Source organism: Protopterus annectens, chromosome 8.part0 (genome assembly GCF_019279795.1).
Source record: "Protopterus annectens isolate FY-2018-M chromosome 8.part0, PAN1.0, whole genome shotgun sequence".
Taxonomy (NCBI): domain Eukaryota; kingdom Metazoa; phylum Chordata; order Ceratodontiformes; family Protopteridae; genus Protopterus; species Protopterus annectens.
The window spans coordinates 1,824,436,394-1,824,455,626 of record NC_056741.1 but is presented as its reverse complement, the minus strand read 5'-3'; positions in this window follow the sequence as shown (position 1 = coordinate 1,824,455,626).

Here is a 19,233-nt window from a genome sequence, read left to right as displayed (position 1 = left end):
CACGTCCATTTAAATACACAACATCGGTTCAAAGTTATGGTTATTGATCATTTTGTCAATGACATTAGGGGAGGTCCGGCATCCTTCAAATTGGAAGAATTAGAATTGATTTGGCAGTTAAAACTAAATGCATTTAACTTTCCTGGTTTAAATGAATCACGTTCAATCATGAGCATTTTAAAGCTCAAAAGTTTACGAAGATAGATGACCAGTGTTAAAATATATATTGTAAAAAATTAAAAAATTTTAATTAATTAATATATGATGTGACAGCTCTAGAAGTAGAATTTGATAAGTTTTTAGTGCTTTCAAAGTACTTATTGTTCTACTTATTTACTCTATTTATGTAATTGATTATACACATTTCATGTGGTTTACTGAATAATAGGGACTTGGGTTCTAGTCAAAGTAGTTCAACTAATTAATTATATGATAGTTTCCCACACTTTTTACTGTTGTTTACTACTTAAGCATGCTTAATTGATTTCATCTGTTACTTCTGAAGAAGTTTGCCTGTGAGCAGACGAAAAGCGCTTAAAGTTTTACTTGAATTGATCTTCATTTTGTTTGTGAATAAACCCGGTGTGCAGTCTCTACTACCGTTTGGTCCTTTTCGTGTTTACAATCTCAAAACCTCAGAACAGCGATTTCTTTTCCAAGGGAAAAAAATCTCTGTTCCAAAAAAAAAAAAAAAAAAAAATTTGAAATAATACATAAAGTGGGGGGCACCCCCCCTACTTAAATATACCAACTCTGAGATCGCACTACAGTGCCGAAAATGGCAAAGTAACGGAAGCGGCCAAGCATATTCTTTCCCTGGGAAAGAATTGGCTTAAAAGCTGCTTCTCTATTTTGCCTTTTCGTTGTTTTAAGTTCGACCAAGATGCATTTGATAGAATGCGTCTTCAGTCATCTAATAGGAAGCAGATAATAAGGATGTTAACATCCCTCATATCTTGTGGCACCCTTACTTATCTCCAGCTTTGGCAAACTATTGCATGCAGCTCTGAGATTAAGGTACCATTGGCAGACTTCAGGATTTCTGATGGAATATTGTCGTTCCCTGGGGTATTTCCAGAAGAAAGTGCTTTTAGTGGGTCATTGAGTTCCCCCAAGGTGGGCTCGGCATCAAGTTCAGTCATGGTCGGCAGAACCCTGAAAACCATCAAGTCTCTGCCAACCATGAATGACCCTCTTGCTGAGCCCACCTTGAAGGAACTTAATGACCAACTAAAATCACTTTCTTCTGGAAAAAACCCAGGGGAATTGCTTTTAGTGGGTGATTGAGGTCCTCCAAGGTGGGCTCAGCATCAAGTTCAGTCATGGTTGGCAGAGACTCCATGGTTTTCAGGGCTCTCTCTCTCTCAATCTACAGTCTCTCTGGCATACAGCTTTGAGTAGTGTTCCACCCAGCAGTCCATCTACTTGGTTCTGTCCTTCAAGACCTTGCCTGAGCCTGACTTAACTGAGGCAGTCTTCCTTGGTGATGGACTGATAGCTTGCTTGATCTAATCATACATTCCTCACATGTTACCAGTGTCTGTGGCCAGCTGAATCTCAAAGCTAAGTTTGATCCAGTAACCAGTAGCACACTGCCAAACTAGCTGCTGGAGTTTACTTCGAATATACCAGAGCGCCTGCAAGGTCTTATTGGGAGATAACCTGTATGCAGCCATTGTGTGTCTCTTCTTCTCAATCAGGGGTGTCAGCAGTTCATTGTGGCTTCAAACCAATCAGCACACTTGACTGCCTTCTTCCCAAAGGTAGATATAGCAGTGTTGTAGATAGCATCCCTTAGTTTTTCCTATATCTTGCTGATATCAGTGCCCAGGTGGGGCAAGGCTTCTTCAAGGGCTTGGACAAACTCGCATACTGTGACAATGTGTAGCCTCCCTTCCTTTTTGGAGTGAAAGAAGACTTACTGTTGGATGGTCTTCACTGTGGTAACTGCATATTAACCTGACACTATCTAAATTGCTGTGTTTGGTGAGGATGAGATCAAGATGGTGACAGTGTTTTGATCTTGGGTGTTGCCACAAAACTTTGTACTGAGGTTAGACAGTGAGGAAGGTGGTGGTTATGCAGAGGTCATATTGGGAGCAGAGTTCCAGGAGACACTGTCCATTTGCATTCATCTTTCCTGTTCCAAACTGTACCAGATAGGATGGCCAGCTGTGGTGGTCACTGCCAACTCTGGTATTGAAGTCACCAAGAATGAATAGAAGTTCTTGGAAAGGGACCTCACTGATGGCAGCACTAAGTTCATCATAGAATTTGTCTTGAACTTCCAGGACAGAAGTTAAAGTCAGTGGGTAGATGATGACTGTGTTGTCGATGCCTACTGGTGTTTGTTGCTGAATTTTCATCATTCTCTCATTTCCCATATTTGCTGGTATGACTGAGCCAATGAGGTTGTTTCCGATTGCAAAACCATCCTCATGTTTCCTGGTCTGCTCTGGAAGCTTCCTGTGCCAGAAAGAAGTAAACTCATTCTCCCTGAGACATGTGGAGGACAACAGCCTTGTTTCCTGGAGGGCCACAATGTCCAGCTGCAGTCTTCTCAGCTCTTTGTTAATGACTTATGTCTTCTGAGCATCACTGAAATTCTGTGGATCTTCCATAAAGCCTGTAGTCATTGTCCTTACATTCCATGTACCCAGCCAGAGGGCTGGTTTATTTTGTTGCTGTTTTGTTTTTCCAGGTGTAATGTTAACAGTCCACCTGTTGGTTCCCTAAGCACCACAAGCCCAGAAGAGCAAGTGGACTATGGCAGGCAGCACTTATGTGACTGAGGGCTGCCCAACTCTAGGTGAGTGGTAGCTGCCCAATGAGATCAGAGATACTCTCCCACCATAGGAAGCAGTCCCTTGCACCTCACTCTATGCCAGTTGAGTGCAGTGGCTTATTATCAGTAACTACTGCTTCTTTTGTTGCGTCACCACTCAGAAAGCTATGCTGGAGTGTCCTCTCCAGGGAGCAGGCCTGGGCAAGTGAGTTTGAGGAAACAGCTGATGCCCAGAGGCAGGTTCCCCCTCTCCATGCCACTGATGTTATCCAAGGGAAAAACAAAACCAATACAGTATGGCATCAGTATCATCACAGGAGCTGCCAGAGTGAGGTTGAGTACAACCTCTTACTACTGTAGGGGCTCACGTCTTCAGGATTTACACCCAAAGCCTTCCCATGACAAGGTTGCCGGAAGGCAGTGGAGGTTTTCAGTCTGAGATTTTTTTCTTCTAAGCGGGCTGCCTTCCCAGGCTGACAAACCCCACCTGCCTGAAGCAACTGGTTTTAAGGTGCAAGTCGCCTGCCTTCACCCCTTTTCATGTCAGTCCAAACGGTGTCACGAGGCTTAGAAACTAAATAGCCCCACATGAAGGCTAGGAGCTGGACTTGGGTTATCAGAGGCTATTGGAGATGCATGCCACGAGAGCATTTCATAGATGGGAGGAGCTTATCCCGACAACCCCTCCCCCCACTATGACAGCATTTGACACCAAAAACAATGAAAAAAAATCAATGATAAGAGCAATGGAAATAGATCACAATAGCACTTTATTATAGACCTGCATTATAAGTAGCTTTTCCATCATTAATGTATTGTTTTATTTTTGTGCATTAGAACATACAATACTTAAAACATTTTCAGTTCCTTCTAACCTACTTATTTTAGTTATCTGCACAAACCAGTACCCTCGAGCCAAGGAACACCAAAAGTATTTTAACGTTCTTTATTTAAGGATAAACGTTTTCGCCTCCGCTATGCAAAAGCTTCATCAGAAACAACACAATAAAAAGTAAAAGCGCCACTTTTAAACAGTGAAAACATGATGTCATTTCCTTAGAAACATTGTTGCCAGGGTGAATCATACAAGGGGGATGTTCGCTCCAAAGGAAAAGTTAAGGAGTACAAATTTCTTAACCTTAGGAGTACATAAAATCCAATAAAACCATAACATTACATTCAATATTATGTATAGTGAAGGTCACAGAAGTCATTAAAAAATACATTTGTCATAAAACATAAAGATAAAAATAAAAAAAAAAATGAGGAATGTCATCTCTTGTAACTTTTATATTTAAGTATAGAATTTTTATTTTTATCTTTATGTTTTATGACAAATGTATTTTTTAATGACTTCTGTGACCTTCACTATACATAATATTGAATGTAATGTTATGGTTTTATTGGATTTTATGTACTCCTAAGGTTAAGAAATTTGTACTCCTTAACTTTTCCTTTGGAGCGAACATCCCCCTTGTATGATTCACCCTGGCAACAATGTTTCTAAGGAAATGACATCATGTTTTCACTGTTTAAAAGTGGCGCTTTTACTTTTTATTGTGTTGTTTCTGATGAAGCTTTTGCATAGCGGAGGCGAAAACGTTTATCCTTAAATAAAGAACGTTAAAATACTTTTGGTGTTCCTTGGCTCGAGGGTACTGGTTTGTGCTTGTAACAGTCTTTCTATTCGTGTTTTATTTTAGTTATCTGTTTGAGTATTATTTTGTATATATTCCCAAATGCATCATTTATTCTTATAAAAATTATTTCGTCCATCTTTTAATGATCCCATCTCTAAGTCTTTTATTTTCTTTACATTATTGAGTACTTAGGTTACAGCTGGTTTAATCTTGGATATCCACCATTGTGTAATTACTTTTTTGACCTTTAATAGCATTAAACTTAATATGACTTTAATTATGCATTGGCAATTGAAAATCTAGACACCAACTCAATAGCATTATATCCTTAGTGAATATAATATGTTCCACAAAAGCCCTATCAGTACCTTCTGTAGGGAGGCTTCAAACTTGGTTAACGCCACACATTCCTAGAAAATGCTTTACCAGTCTCCTCTTTTTTCATATCAACCTCCAGCATTTCTCCTTAAGTAACAGTCCTCTGAAGCTTACTTGGAATATAAAAGCACCTGTGTCAACATTTCCATGCAAATATCCTAAATCTTCTGGACTTTGTAGCATACTTCGGGGCCTTACTAATTTCCTCTCATGACTCTTGTGTAATTTGTCATTCTGACCTTCCCTCCCGGCCTTTTTTAATCTCTTCAAATTGTTTTTTTTTTTTTTTTTTTATAATTATCTCGTAGCATTTTCGGCTGGAGTGCCTTCTGTCTGGAGTCTGCATGTCCTCTTCGTCGACGAGTGGCCTCCGAAAGACATGCATGAATGGGTGTTCCTTCGCTGAAAGTTGGGCGTCGGGCTGGCAGCTCGGCACCATAAAAATCTACTGCCAGTCATTAGCAGACCGGAGTTCCGCTGTAGCGACCCTTAACCGGGAAAAAGCCGAAAAAGGACAAACATCTCGTAGCATTTTATATTCCTTGCTAATTATCCTTTTTTCAGGCATCTACTAAAAACCCAAAACATACACACACACACACACACTTACACACACACACACACACACACACACACACACACACACACACAAATGCCTGTATAGTATGTTTGTATGCTCTGTGAAGGAAAAAATACATGACATGCGACCGTGGATAGTATTTTCGTGATGAGTGTTTGGAAGTGATGAGATACGTTATGCATCAGGCTTTGATCCTGTATTTTGGAGAAAAGGAGTGACTAGTTGTAAAAGGAATTGCAGGACTGCTTTTTTTCTGTGTGAATTTGTCGAAACATTACCCAGAGAAGGTAGAATTTAAATTGTGAGGATTTCTCTGTCTATTCTATTCATTTTGTAAACAACATTAGGTAATGCGTTTATGACTTAAAAGCCACCCAGTTCAGAGTGGGCCACAAAATAATAGGTTATTGTTTTACTGCATTTTCAAACATACTTAATATTGTAGTCCTCTGAATTACTTTGCACAAGACTTAAATATAGCTGCATGTCCTGTAAGTTTGTTGTTTATCTTTTCTCACGTGCATGATGAAATTTGCATTTTGTTTTAGCAGGTTAAAACATGCCTTTACAGCCATATGTGTGTGAGAGATGTTTCAGATTTTAACTGCATGTGTTAAGTTACTTGGTTAAGATAATACTTATTGTATAATTATAAATACAAAGCCTGCAATTTTGTGCACTGTAATCCATTGTTATAGAAGCTGCTGTTTAATATTCAGATGTTTAAATTGTGTTGCACAGACTGTGGTACATAACAAGTTTCAAAGTTTGGTATTAGTTGCATAGCTTTTTTTCATTCTGATGAAGTCCCATTATGATACAAAAGTACTTAATATGGATTAATTAAACAGAAATATTTTAGAGTATTTTCGCTGTCCAGTTCCTGTGGTTCGGGTTTGGATTGCATAGCTTATATTTATGCAGTGAACCATTACCCATTTTTGTAAATTCTCATCGAGGCCATACCTCTCAGTTGGCCTGATTTTTGCCTGATATTTTTGCTTTGTTCCTCATAAAATTTGTGGTTTTCTGGCAAATCATTGAGAATGGAAGCCACAAAATAATGACAGACATTTGAGTTTCAGAGTTTGTTGCCTTCAGAAAATGCACACCAATGCAAATCCTTTAATTCTATCATCTGTCTAAATTTATAAGAACAATATATACAATCTGACCCTATTTTTGGGCCTTTGTCCCTCCATTACTTTTGGCTTTGTTCAAATTTTTTGAGCTAAGAGGTTGAGAGTTATGGTGGAGGCTTTAGGTTTTTGCAATGTAACTGAAGTGAAAGTTAACATATTCTTTCTACTGCAGCATATATATTTTATTTAATGCCTAACCTGTTAGTTTTGCTACAGGTTGTAGGTACTGTTTTCTATGCAGTCAAGGTGGTAGTACACACATACAGCTTGCCATGTTGTCAGTCATCTCTGTTATATACATATATATTTGTTTTATAAAAGATTTATATATATATATATATATATATATATATATATATATATATATATATATGGGTTCACTACATATGACCGAAAGTTCATATGACTGAAGCCTATTTGACTGAGACCAAATGACTGAAAGTTCATTTGACCGAAAACCCAGATGACCGAAAACTCATTTGACCAAAAAACAGCACTGGCAGGTATATGCCCTGTTCCCCACGGTAGTGCGACCCTGGAGTGAGAATATAAAGTTAGGTGGTGTGTGGGGGGCACAGCCTACCACATTTTGCAATCAGTTTTTACTGATGTTATATGTTTTAATGTATTTTTAATGGGTACACATATATAATAGTGCATAAACTGCAATTATGTGGGGGGCTATGCCCCCCACACCCCCCCTAACTTTATATTCTCACTCCAGGGTCGCACTACCATGGGGAACAGGGCATATACCTGCCAGTGCTGTTTTTCGGTCAAATGGGTTTTCGGTCATCTTGGTTTTCGGTCAAATGAACCAATGAACTTTCGGTCATTTGGTCTCAGTCATATGAACTTTCGGTCATATGTAGTGAACCCATGTATACATATATATGTATATATATATATATATATATATATATATATATATATATATATATATATACATATATATATAATGTGTACTGCACTTGTAAAATGTGCATTTGATTTTCTACATGTTAATACTCATAGTAGAAAAAGATGGAGTTAAAAATACATATTTTAACATAATGTGGTGGTTATTTACCAGTAGCACAAGGCTACAATATCACAGTTGATGGACATAATCAGGTGAGCTGATATATATTTGACAATAATATCAAATGTACCTGCTGTTAGTATTGAAAAGCTACCTCTCTCTATTTTTTCTCACTGATTACAAAAGGTACTTAATTAGACATAGCTGGACCTATCAAATCAAGTTATATGTGATGAAGTAAAATGTTTTCATGTAAAAAGCAGTGGATTAAGCCTTCTGGCTCATGGTTGTTCTAAACTGAATACTTAGTTGTCCAGCCATTACTTGCAAAGTCTAACTCACTTATTGTCCTGTGTAAATCAAGCGGCAATTGGTTGTGCTGCTTCGTATGGATCACTGATGCAGTATAGTTCATGACATTTGGCGATAGCTACAAGTAGATATCTGTCTAGAGCTCTTAGGTATCCCATTGCAGCTGGATACACCCAATGCAGGCATGCATCTTGGATAAAAGGGATGTCAGCGATCACCATCTTCAGTTCTTTACGTTGCTTACATTGTTTTCTCTGATTGAAATTCACAGTCACCAGGTCCAGTTTTGGTTTCAGAGGTCTAAAAAAAACAACTTTGCTACTAAAACTAAGTATCCCATGGGTAAATATTTTGTTTCTCTCTAATATTTATGAATGTTCTTTTTGCTAGCCAGTAACTTGCTAAGAAACTTTATGTTCATCATTAGACCTTTGCTTTGCCAAGGATCACACCTAGACATCCAGCTTTAGAGCTCCTGTCACACACTAGCGATCAGACCTAGACATCCAGCTGTAGAGCCCCTGTCACACACATTAGCGATCAGACCTAGACATCCAGCTGTAGAGCTCCTGTCACACACATTAGCGATCAGACCTAGACATCCAGCTGTAGAGTTCCTGTCACACACATTAGCGATCAGACCTAGACATCCAGCTGTAGAGCTCCTGTCACACACACTAGCCACTGGTAAGCACGAGGAATGCAGAGAAAACCAGTGGCCAGGGCATCAAATAGTTTGAACAGTCATGCTGCTGAAGACTGCACTCCTTCCATGGGTTTTGGCAAATCGATGGATGGCTAATGATTTCTTTAAGATGGGCAGTTAAGTTCCCTATTGGGGATTGCCTGCCACACTTTAAAAAAAAGTGTTTTGTTTTGTTTAGTGATTTATTTTAGGCCATTTCCACCCAGTTAACTACTTGACTCAAGTAAATTTTACCATAGGAATGTCATTATTTTTCCTTGGGACTGTTCTGAGGGAATTCCTGAGAGTAAATTGTTTTCTTCATAAGCTAACAATCTTTTACTTCAGAACTTTTTTGTGGGGATATACTTGGAAAACATAGTGGTCTTCAGAGCTGGATCATAGTCAAATGGCTTCCTAGGCAGGTTAATGGACCCCCCACCCATTTCAGTGTCCCATTACTTGTCTCTCTCCTTTCCGTTACCATAAAAACTGTTCAGACCCATTAGTGTGGATACTGTTTTCTCCTTTACTTTTGAAATGATTACAGAGATGTGGAGTTGATGAAAAACTTTTCTTTATTTATTGACCATGTTAGTCCTGCTAGGCTAGTAACCTCTTTTTAGGGAAGACCTGAGGTGGTATTTATACTACTAGGGGAAATCTGGCCAGGATATCATGTTACTTCCCACACTCTTTTCAATACCTGCCATGAGATCTTGTACATCAACCTGAGCTACCCAGACCAGTTTGCCTCAGTTTAATGTCTTACCTAAAGGATGACACTCTCTCAGGAATACAGCACCCCCTATACTGCACTGCAGTGTCAGCAATCCATCTGTTTGGTGTGAGAGTAGAACCCACAGCTTTCTGCACCTGAGGTGAGTATGCTACCTTTTGCAACACCAACACTTCTTTCAAATTATATGGCACAAGCACTGATGGTTGTTTGCTAAACAAAACAGTTGCACATTAAAAACATACTTAGCATGAGCAACAGTAAACCTCTCTTCCCCTGAAGCTGATAGTCATTGAAAATACATTGAAACTCACATTCATTGAATGTGTATTTTGTTTCCCTGGCTGTTTGTAAACCCGTATACATTTTTTGGACCATGCATGGATGCATGTGTTCTTTGATTCATCTTTGTAATAGTTTAAAATGAATTTATTGATTGGTATAGCAACATTTGTTAGAGTACGTTTTAAATTTGTAGTTTTGAACATTCTTTTCCATTAAGCAGTGAAACAAAGTGCATGAACTAATAATGACAAAAGCACCCATTTCAGAACATTTCATCCAAATCTAATGACTGACTGATTGTTAATCCTCATTGATTTATCAAGGGGTCTTGCATTTGGTGCATAGGGTTAAGGCGCTTGAGTTTTGTAGCCAAGGTACAGGGTTTATGTCTCACAAGTCACTTAACTAAACTGCTTTCTCTAACTATGGCATTACACATACACGCCAGTGTTGCATTCAATTGTACCTGCAAGTTCATTTCTCCCTCTAGTTTCAAGTTTCCTTGCCCATTTTGCTGCCCATTTGTATGGGTCCATCCATAATGCTGCTGCAATTGCAAACTGAAAGTTCAGATGAAATTGCTCTATGCTGTGTGTGTGCATTCCATCTCTCACATTGGCTGGAAAATTCTAAAGCAGTAGCATGCACACAGAAAATTTTAAAGCAACAGAAAACTTTACTTCTTTTTTCAAATTAATGTTGTGGCCGGGCCTCTCCAGTCAGCACTGGGCCGTAGGCGCCTGCCTAGATCACCCAGTGCTGGATCCAGCTCTGGTGGTCTTTTTGATTTTTTTTCTGTGAAAAAAGTTATTTTTCTGTCAGACATTGTGACTGACCCTTCTCAGATCTATGGGCATGTTATCAGACACTGTCTTTGACCGTTGATCCTGAGTCCCTGTGGGGATTCCATTACCTTTTGGGAAATTTGAATTTTATTATGAAAGGTATACTGGTTATGCATTTACTTTGTTATGAGAGGCTAGAGCAAGTTTGTTTGATGCTTGTGACTCAAAATATTTACCTATATAATTACCGTTTTAGTCTGGAGTTTTCACTGACGTGTCTTGGCTCAGCTATTCACCTGAGAGATTCTCTTTCCTCAATCTGCAAGAAGAAGAAAATGTTTCTCTGGAAGGCTTTGATTTTCAAGCCAGCTTCCTTCTTGCCTCGGAAATCAGTGGGTGACTCTAATGTAGCCATCGGTTATTCCTCAAAATGCTTATTTTGTTCTGCTGGTCCATCTGGTGTTACTCTTTGGGATGCCACTATGGACCAGGAGTTGGGCACATCCTCTCTGGCTATACAGTTGCTTTTGACACGGAAGGGAGAACCACCCTTACAGGTTTTGGGGAAGGTTTCAGGGGACGCTCCTTCTTTAAGCCATACTGAGTAGTCTCCTCACTGGGATAGGACCATTTATTCAGCCACTCTTTTGCTTGACGGGGGGTGGGTCAGGTTTCAGAAGTCTGGACATTTTTCTGTTTAAAAGCATAAGGATCATTGAGAACATTTCAGTCCTTGAGTGATGATTGTCCTCCCAAAAACTATGTATTCCTTGTTGGATTCTGATTCAGTGTCTGAAGGACAGGATATGGACTGGGAATGTGTCTCTTATATGCCCTTACTTACAGAATGGAGATTCTGATTCTGAAGTGAGTTTTTCTTTAAATACTCCACTTGAAGAATTGTCTTTTTCAAATGCTATTAAATATGAGGTAGTTTTTTTCAATTTGAAGAAAATTGTCTGAATACCAAGAAAGATATGATTTATTATAGGTGGATTTTCCTCAACCTGCACCTGTCCTCCTATTTTGCCTGACTTAGAGGCTGCCTTTTGGCATCCTACACTTCCTGACAGTCAGCCATCGGATCCTACAAAGTCTGATAAGTTTATATAAAGTGCCATAGTCTCATAGGTTCCCCTTTTCTAGTCCCAGTGCAGATCCTGCAATAATTCCCTTCTAAAAATCATCTTTGGCTAACCTTCTGTTGACTGCCATCCTTACACCTTCTGACAAACTTGGAAAGGTTTTGGATAAGTTTGGTAAAAAAGGTCTTTCTTCTTCCCCATTGCCCATCAGAATTGTGAATTGCCAGGTGCATACTTCTAATTTTTTGCTGGCTTCTTAAGGTAAGCTATGGAATTTAATCACTGATTTCTCTCCTTCAGATACTGTGTGTTTGGTAATATCTGCTGCGTCACATATAATCAAACATTCTTATAAACGGGCTTATAACACTGCTAATGTTGTTTCCAGGACTACTGCCACTGGCTCTGGTTTGAGATTTCCTTGATTACAGTCTCAAGATTTGCCAGATAATGTCAACATTGAAATTTTAAACTCTCTCCTGGGTAAGGAGGCGTTGTTTGGTCCCCTGCAGAAGTCCTTAAGATGAACAAATTCTGCAAAGAGTATCTTATTATTTGTTTATTTATTTTTGTTCACTGGGAAGGTCTGACTGGGTAATACCCATTTTCAGTGGAGGCCTAGGGAGAAATGCTCCATTTGTTTGCATTGCAATATACTTGGTTCCAATTAAACACAGAATAGTTACATTTTACATTTTTAGACTTTAAATTTCTAGTCTCCCACCAGGAGACAAGTGCTCTTCAGCAATTGCATTCTGCTTGCTGAGCACACTCAAGCAAATCTGCTGTCTGCGGCTACCACTCCACCCATACAGTATAAGAAGGAATCAGTACTGCAAAACTAAACAAGGATATACATTTTGAGCCTCAAGAGCAGGAGCACACTCAAGCAAATCTGCAGTCTGCGGCTACCACTCCACCCATACAGTATAAGAAGGAATCAGTACTGCAAAACGAAACAAGGATATACATTTTGAGCCTCGAGAGCAGGAGCACACTCAAGCAAATCTGCAGTCTGCGGCTACCACTCCACCCATACAGTATAAGAAGGAATCAGTACTGCAAAACTAAACAAGGATATACATTTTGAGCCTCAAGAGCAGGGTCAGTCCACCCAGGCATTCTACTTGTATCTTTTGTGAGAGTGAAGCCATTACATTAGCAGTATTTCTTAGTAGTTCTCAGCGTGCTAATAAAACTGACTGTTGTAGACTTGTGTCCCCCCCAGCTAGTGCAGTAATCTTAACTGTCCAATAGACAGTATACATCTAATTCAGATCCCTGTGACTGAATTAACCATCGAACAGCCCTCTCAGTGCTTTCTGCCTTAGTTTGTATCACTTGGAGGCCTACCTATTTATTTGCATCTCTATACATTCCCCTTCATTGCTAATGTATCTCCGTACTCTAATCTGTGCACAAACTGGTTACTAATCAGCAAGCCAGTGTGAAGACACACTCCCGACCTTAATAAAGTTTGCTGTCTCTTCTCTCCTTCACTTTACAGGTAGTTTGAATTCCTACTTACCCCCTCTGAGGCCTTCACTGATAGTTTTCCACTGATTGCCTCTCTGGTTTCTTTGCATTCCACATGGTTTACACCCCTTGTGCTATCTCCCTCCCCCAATACTAAGTCTATATTAGAATCCTGCTGAGTATGGAGCCATCTTTAAATTTCTAGTCTCCCACCAGGACACAAGTGTTCTTCAGCAATTGCATTCTGCTTGCTGGCAAGCCATTAGACCCCAGGAATTTGTTTAAAGTGTTCAGATTTTTAAAGTAATACTTACTTTTTACTCTTGTCTTGGTGGGCTCTGCCCCGCTCCGTTCGCCCTTGCTAACGCTCGGGCTCTCTCCGCTCCCCTGCCCCCTATTCCCTCCCGCCCCCACTACCTCTACATTTATAGTAATCACAGCCACACCCACAGCTCACCCTCACATAACCTCCGCCAATCACAGCTCCTGAAGTCAGATCACATTATACCACACCAACTTGCTCCACACAAAATACTCCCAATCACTCTCATTAGACATTTTTTTACATCACCCACATTACGTACCCATCTACATATAGTGCAACCCTATAATTCCTATTCAGACCCCCACCTAGTACCATCTTAAACTTTATAACCATGATTGTCACACAACTAAGTCTAGTCTGTCTTCAGATAGTTCTTTATAACACCAAAAGTTATCACTCTAGCAATATCCCTAAACTTAGTAGCACAACACTACATTATACACTCTCATATACAGGAACCACACATTATAATAATATCTGCCCACAATTGTTCAAGAACTACATAATGGACCAATTCGGAACTAAACACATGTGCTCTCATTCCTACTCAAAAAGACACAATACTTTCTCACACTCCTCACCAAACTCCAACATCTGTAACATCATTTTAACACCAGGCTCACCATAAGTGGGGATATCAACCCCAACCCAGGCCCAAATCCATCCTGTCCATCACAAACTGCTCCAATACAAATGTCAGAACATAACACCCCCACTATCTTCATCCCTGGGCAAATCAACAACAGCAGCAAAACCAACCATCTTTTACTACTAAGTATTAATATTAGAAGTATCAAAAATAAAATACCTGAACTGCAGGCCACAATAGCACACTACTCCCCAGACATAGTTGCTTTAACAGAAACCTGGCTAAATAAAAACATAGTTAACTCAGAAGTTCTTCTTACCAGCTACAATATCATTAGACAAGACAGACCACTTCGTAAAGGGGGTGGAACTGCCTTACTGTATACGTCCAACTTAACTGTACATCAATTACCAAACTCCTACCCCTCCCCCAATAATTGGGACATACTTTTCTCACAACTTAAAACTTCACCCTAAAAAGGTCATCACCACAATTGTGATCTATATTCCACCTGGTAATATACCTGCTAGCCTTGAAGACTTCTTATCCTGGTGTTCTTCCACATACTCACAAGAAACCCTTATTCTGGGGGAGTTCACCTGCATATCAGAACCACCAAGTAATCTAATAAATCTCCATGGCTACTAGCAGCTAGTCCAAATTCCAGCTAGATGTGATAAAAAAAATCTAAAAGAGAATCCATCCTTGACTGGGTCCTAACTAACAACCCCACATAGTACCCCCACACAGGCAGTCTCCCAGACACCTTAAGTGACCACAACATAATATACTTTATATATAGTAGAACAAGCATATGCAAAACCACAAACTACATATCCACTAGAAACACAAAAAAATTATCTACTGAGGTCCTCAATACTTTACTCTGTAACTGTGACTGGACCCCCCTAAAAACCCTTCCACTTGACCAGGCTGCAGCATATTTCAACAAAACATTTCTACAACACCTGGACACTGTCACTGCATTGCGCAAATTCAAGGTTAGAACCTCTACAAACCCCTGGCTCAGTAAAGAAACCAAACAAATCCTCAAGTTCAGAGACACTGCCTGGCTTTACTATCAAAAAAAAAAAAAACAAGGAAATGCAAAGCCAAACTAAGTACCAAGAACTGCGCAACCGTGCAAAAAAATGCATTAGGCTGGACAAAAAAATCCTATTACACGACATTACAAACTAAATACCAACACAACCCCCAAAAATTTTGGAAAAATGTAAACCAGCTACTAAAACCCACCCAAAAGGCTACACCCAAACCAACCACCCCGACACTGAAGTTCCCATCGAAACACAATTCAACTCCCACTTTGTGAACTCAATTCTATCCTTAGTATCACAGGACAGTTCCTTCCTCACTATCCCCCCCAACACAAATAACACTACAAGCTTTACCCTCAAAACAGTTTCCACCACTTCAATCAAAAGTATGCTCTCCAAACTAAAAACCTCATCAGCAGCAGCTGACCTACTCCCCAGCTATTTCTTGAAACTCACAGCAGATGCTATTACTATCTCAGTCTCCACTGTCATAAGCAGATCAATTGTTGAAAACTATGTGCCCAAACTCTGGAAAATATCCTTTGTTACACCCATACATAAAGGTGGGAAATCCACTGAACTTAATAACTACAGACCCATTGCTTTACTCTCCTCTCTGGCCAAAATCCTAGAAAAATGCATCCATACCCAGATGCTAAACTATCTCCTAGACAGCAACATCCTGTCACCTACTCAGCATGGTTTCAGACCTACCCATAGTACCACTACAGCCCTCCTCTGCTTCACAGACACAGTAAACAGTCTCAGAAATGAAGGCCTGCAGGTGTCAACTCTTTTTTTGGATATGTCCAAAGCATTTGACACAGTCTCGCACCAAATCCTGCTAAACAAACTAAACCAATATAACCTTTCAAACTCCACTCTTACCTGGTTCCAAAGCTACTTAATTGACAGGTACCAAGCTGTGAAATGGGAAAATTCTCTCTCTCCTCAGCTGCCCATGACTATAGGAGTCCCATAGGGTTCTATCTTAGGACCACTACTATTCACAATCTTCACAAATGACCTCCATACCTCCACACAGCATCTATCATTCAGTATGCAGATGACACTACCTTAATCTGTGCTGCACAAAACATTCCCACCCTCCTGCAAACAACTCAACTAGCATTCTCTGATGTTGAAAACTACCTAACCAAAGCCCAACTTATCCTCAAATGGAAGCCTGCTATAACAGAATTGCCCGCTTTGCTGCAAATTGCTCATGTAGGACTCATCACTGTACTGTTTTGAGACAGCTCCACTGGCTTGAACTGCCCAACCTCCTAACCTACAATCAGTTCTGCCTCTGTCATTCTATCTATTACCTCCCCAATAAGTGTCCTGCCCTCAAAAACCTAGTACAACATCACTCAGCCAAAAGGCCTCTTAGATCATCAAGCAAACTACTACTAGAAGTCACCAACAGCTACAATAGCTTTGGAGGTACACTATATAGTAGTTCAGTGGCTAAACAATGGAACTCTGTCCCCACTAGCCTTTAAAACACATCATCCAAAGTCTACTTTAAAGACCTCATCAAGCACATCTCAAGCAAAGTTGGCAGTGCCATGATTGCTCCCCAGGCTAGTGAAAGCGGATAAAGTACACATACTAAACCTAGAGTACTTGATTAAGATTGAAAACTATTCTCACAAACACTGGCTAATCTACAATGTATGTACTGTACCTGTGTACTATGTATATATTCTACCTATGTTCCAAATTTCAGCTGTACACCACAAATCTATTGAGTACCTTTATTTTTAAATTAATATTTTTTTGTTTGTTCTCTCCACTGAAACTGTTGTGCTGCATACCACTGTAAAAACATGTCTTTTGTAATTTGTGTGTATATACTGATCATGTTTAAATGTATCTGTAATTTTTCTATGTGGAGCTTTACTCCCCAGGCCTCTGCTGAAAAAGGGCCTTTTCGGCTCAGTCAGACACCCCCAGTTAACAAATGTAAAATAAAAATAAAAATTTCTATTTATATTTATACACATACAGTAAATACAGTTATACATTCCAAGATTTTACAGAGGTAGAAGTTACTAAAGAAAAAGCCAGCATTCGACTTAGTGGATTGTACAGGCAGCAGTTATGTATAAAAATTATTTTGTCATTTCAGTGAGAGGTTGAGAGTATTTGGAGAGTATTGTACTGTGAGAACAAAGTCTTAACCTGGTGATGAGCATGTGCAGGACCAGGACTGGTTAAGATGTTGTTTAAGCAGTGATTCTAAACTGTTGTATTTGTCAGAGAGTTTTATTAGTGTTGGGACACTATTCCAGAGTTTAGCAACATATTGGGAGTAGAGTGAATCTTCTGCAACATTATTTGACTTATTTGTGAGTAGTAAGAATTTGTTACTAGAATCGAGGCCCATGATGGACAGTAAGGCAGTAATAAGCTTTGTAGTGCTGGGCATTTTTCTGGATAATGAATGAGTTTGAGTGCTGTAGTTAGTTGTGACTATTGTAGGTAGCTGTGTAGGTCAATCCAGTTTAATTGCCTTAAGCTATGACAATGGTGGGTCCCATGAGGGAGACTGGTGGCAAATTTAGTTATGTTGTTGTAGCAGGAGGCAAGTTTCTTTCTTTGAATATTACTTGTTTATTAGAATAGGAGTAGCATATAAGAGAGTTGGTAGTAAGACCATGGTGGCTATAGATCTTGCAGTATCTGTAAGAAATCAATTGATCCTATAAAGGGAGCCTATTTTCAGGTGTGTAGCTTTAATAGTGTGCAGTATATGCTGCTCATATTTGAGATTGTTCTCTGTTATAATGTCAAGAAATTTATTGTAAGTTACAGTTTCAGTGACAGCACTATTTGCTGACTTTATGGTAAAAGATTGTTTCTGATCTTGTCAACTTTTTGAGGTAAAAAGTTAAAAATCATTAACTTAATTTTCTTGGGATTGAGTAGAAGGTTTGGTTCTTTGAGCCAGATTTCTACAGAGGAGAAAGATTTTTGGGTAATGTCTTGAAGCTTATTTATTGTTGCGGCTGCACATATTAATGATGAGTCGTCTGCATGCTGACGTGAACTAGCATGACAAGTTGAGGTATGGAGGTTATTAATAAATATATTAAATAATAGAGGATCATGGATAGAGCCCTGAGGGATACCTGTAGTAACTAGTTGAAAGGATGAGTAGGTTTTTGCCATTTAACTGCTTGTTGCCTTCCAGATAGGTAACCAAGGAACCACAACAAGGAGTATTATGAAAGTTCTATTGAGGAGAGTTGAATGAGAAGTTGCTTGTATGAGACAGTATAAAATTTCTTTGACAAGTCTAAGAACATGGTGGACCTAAGCAGACCATTGTTTCTATGTTGGCTTATTATATTGGTAAAATGTAGTAGAGCAGTAGTGGTGCTGTGCTGGGGCCTAAAGACATGTTGTGTTTCTGAGAGCAGGTTATTTGAGGTTATGTGTTGCATCAGCTGCATACAAATGCATTTCTCTAATGTTTCAGAGAGGGAGTAGAGAATTGCCTTTGGTATATAATTATTAAACTCTGTAGATGTTCAGACGTTGTGCAGTAGTATGATGTAGGATTTTTTCCACGGGGATGGGCCATATCTTTCCGATTTAGATTTATTAATTAGTATGGACACAGGGAAGACTATGACTTCCGCAGCCATCTTTAGGTAGTCTGATGGTAGTTGGTCTACAGCTGCGAAACAGGTTTTTAGTTTTAGCAGCAACTTCATTATGAGCAAGGTGGCTACTGGACTAAAGTCAAACACTGTGGGAGTTTTGGATGGGCAAGGGTAGAGGGGGGCAGATGTGTTAGTGTCTAATAGAGATAATTAATAAATTAAGCAAGGTAAAAGGCAGAATACACAAACCGAACTAAAGAACTTTATTAAGTGCTTTCGGCCAATAATACCAGCCTTCTTCAGACATTCAAAACAATCATATGACCACATTTAAATAACCCCCAATGATGTAAACAATTAGCCACTTAAGCAGCACATTTTTACAATTAAATATATCAGTTAAAAAACTTTATATATATATATATATATATATATATATATAATCAGCACATTCACCTATCAAACACTTTTAACGTAAGCACACTGGAAATAGATACAACATTATTAAGTCCAGGAAAAACTGATGCATTTGAAAACAATATCCACCTCAATTCATGTTGCTCTAGGATAATATTCCAAGCCCCCCCCCCCCCCCCCCCAGGGTTTACTAACACCTGTTCTAAAACAACAAATTTAAACCCATGATTTGGGAACTCTTTTATATGTTTAACTAATACATTAATTTCCTTTAATACTTGAATATCATATGTGTGTTCATAAACCCGCTGTTTGAG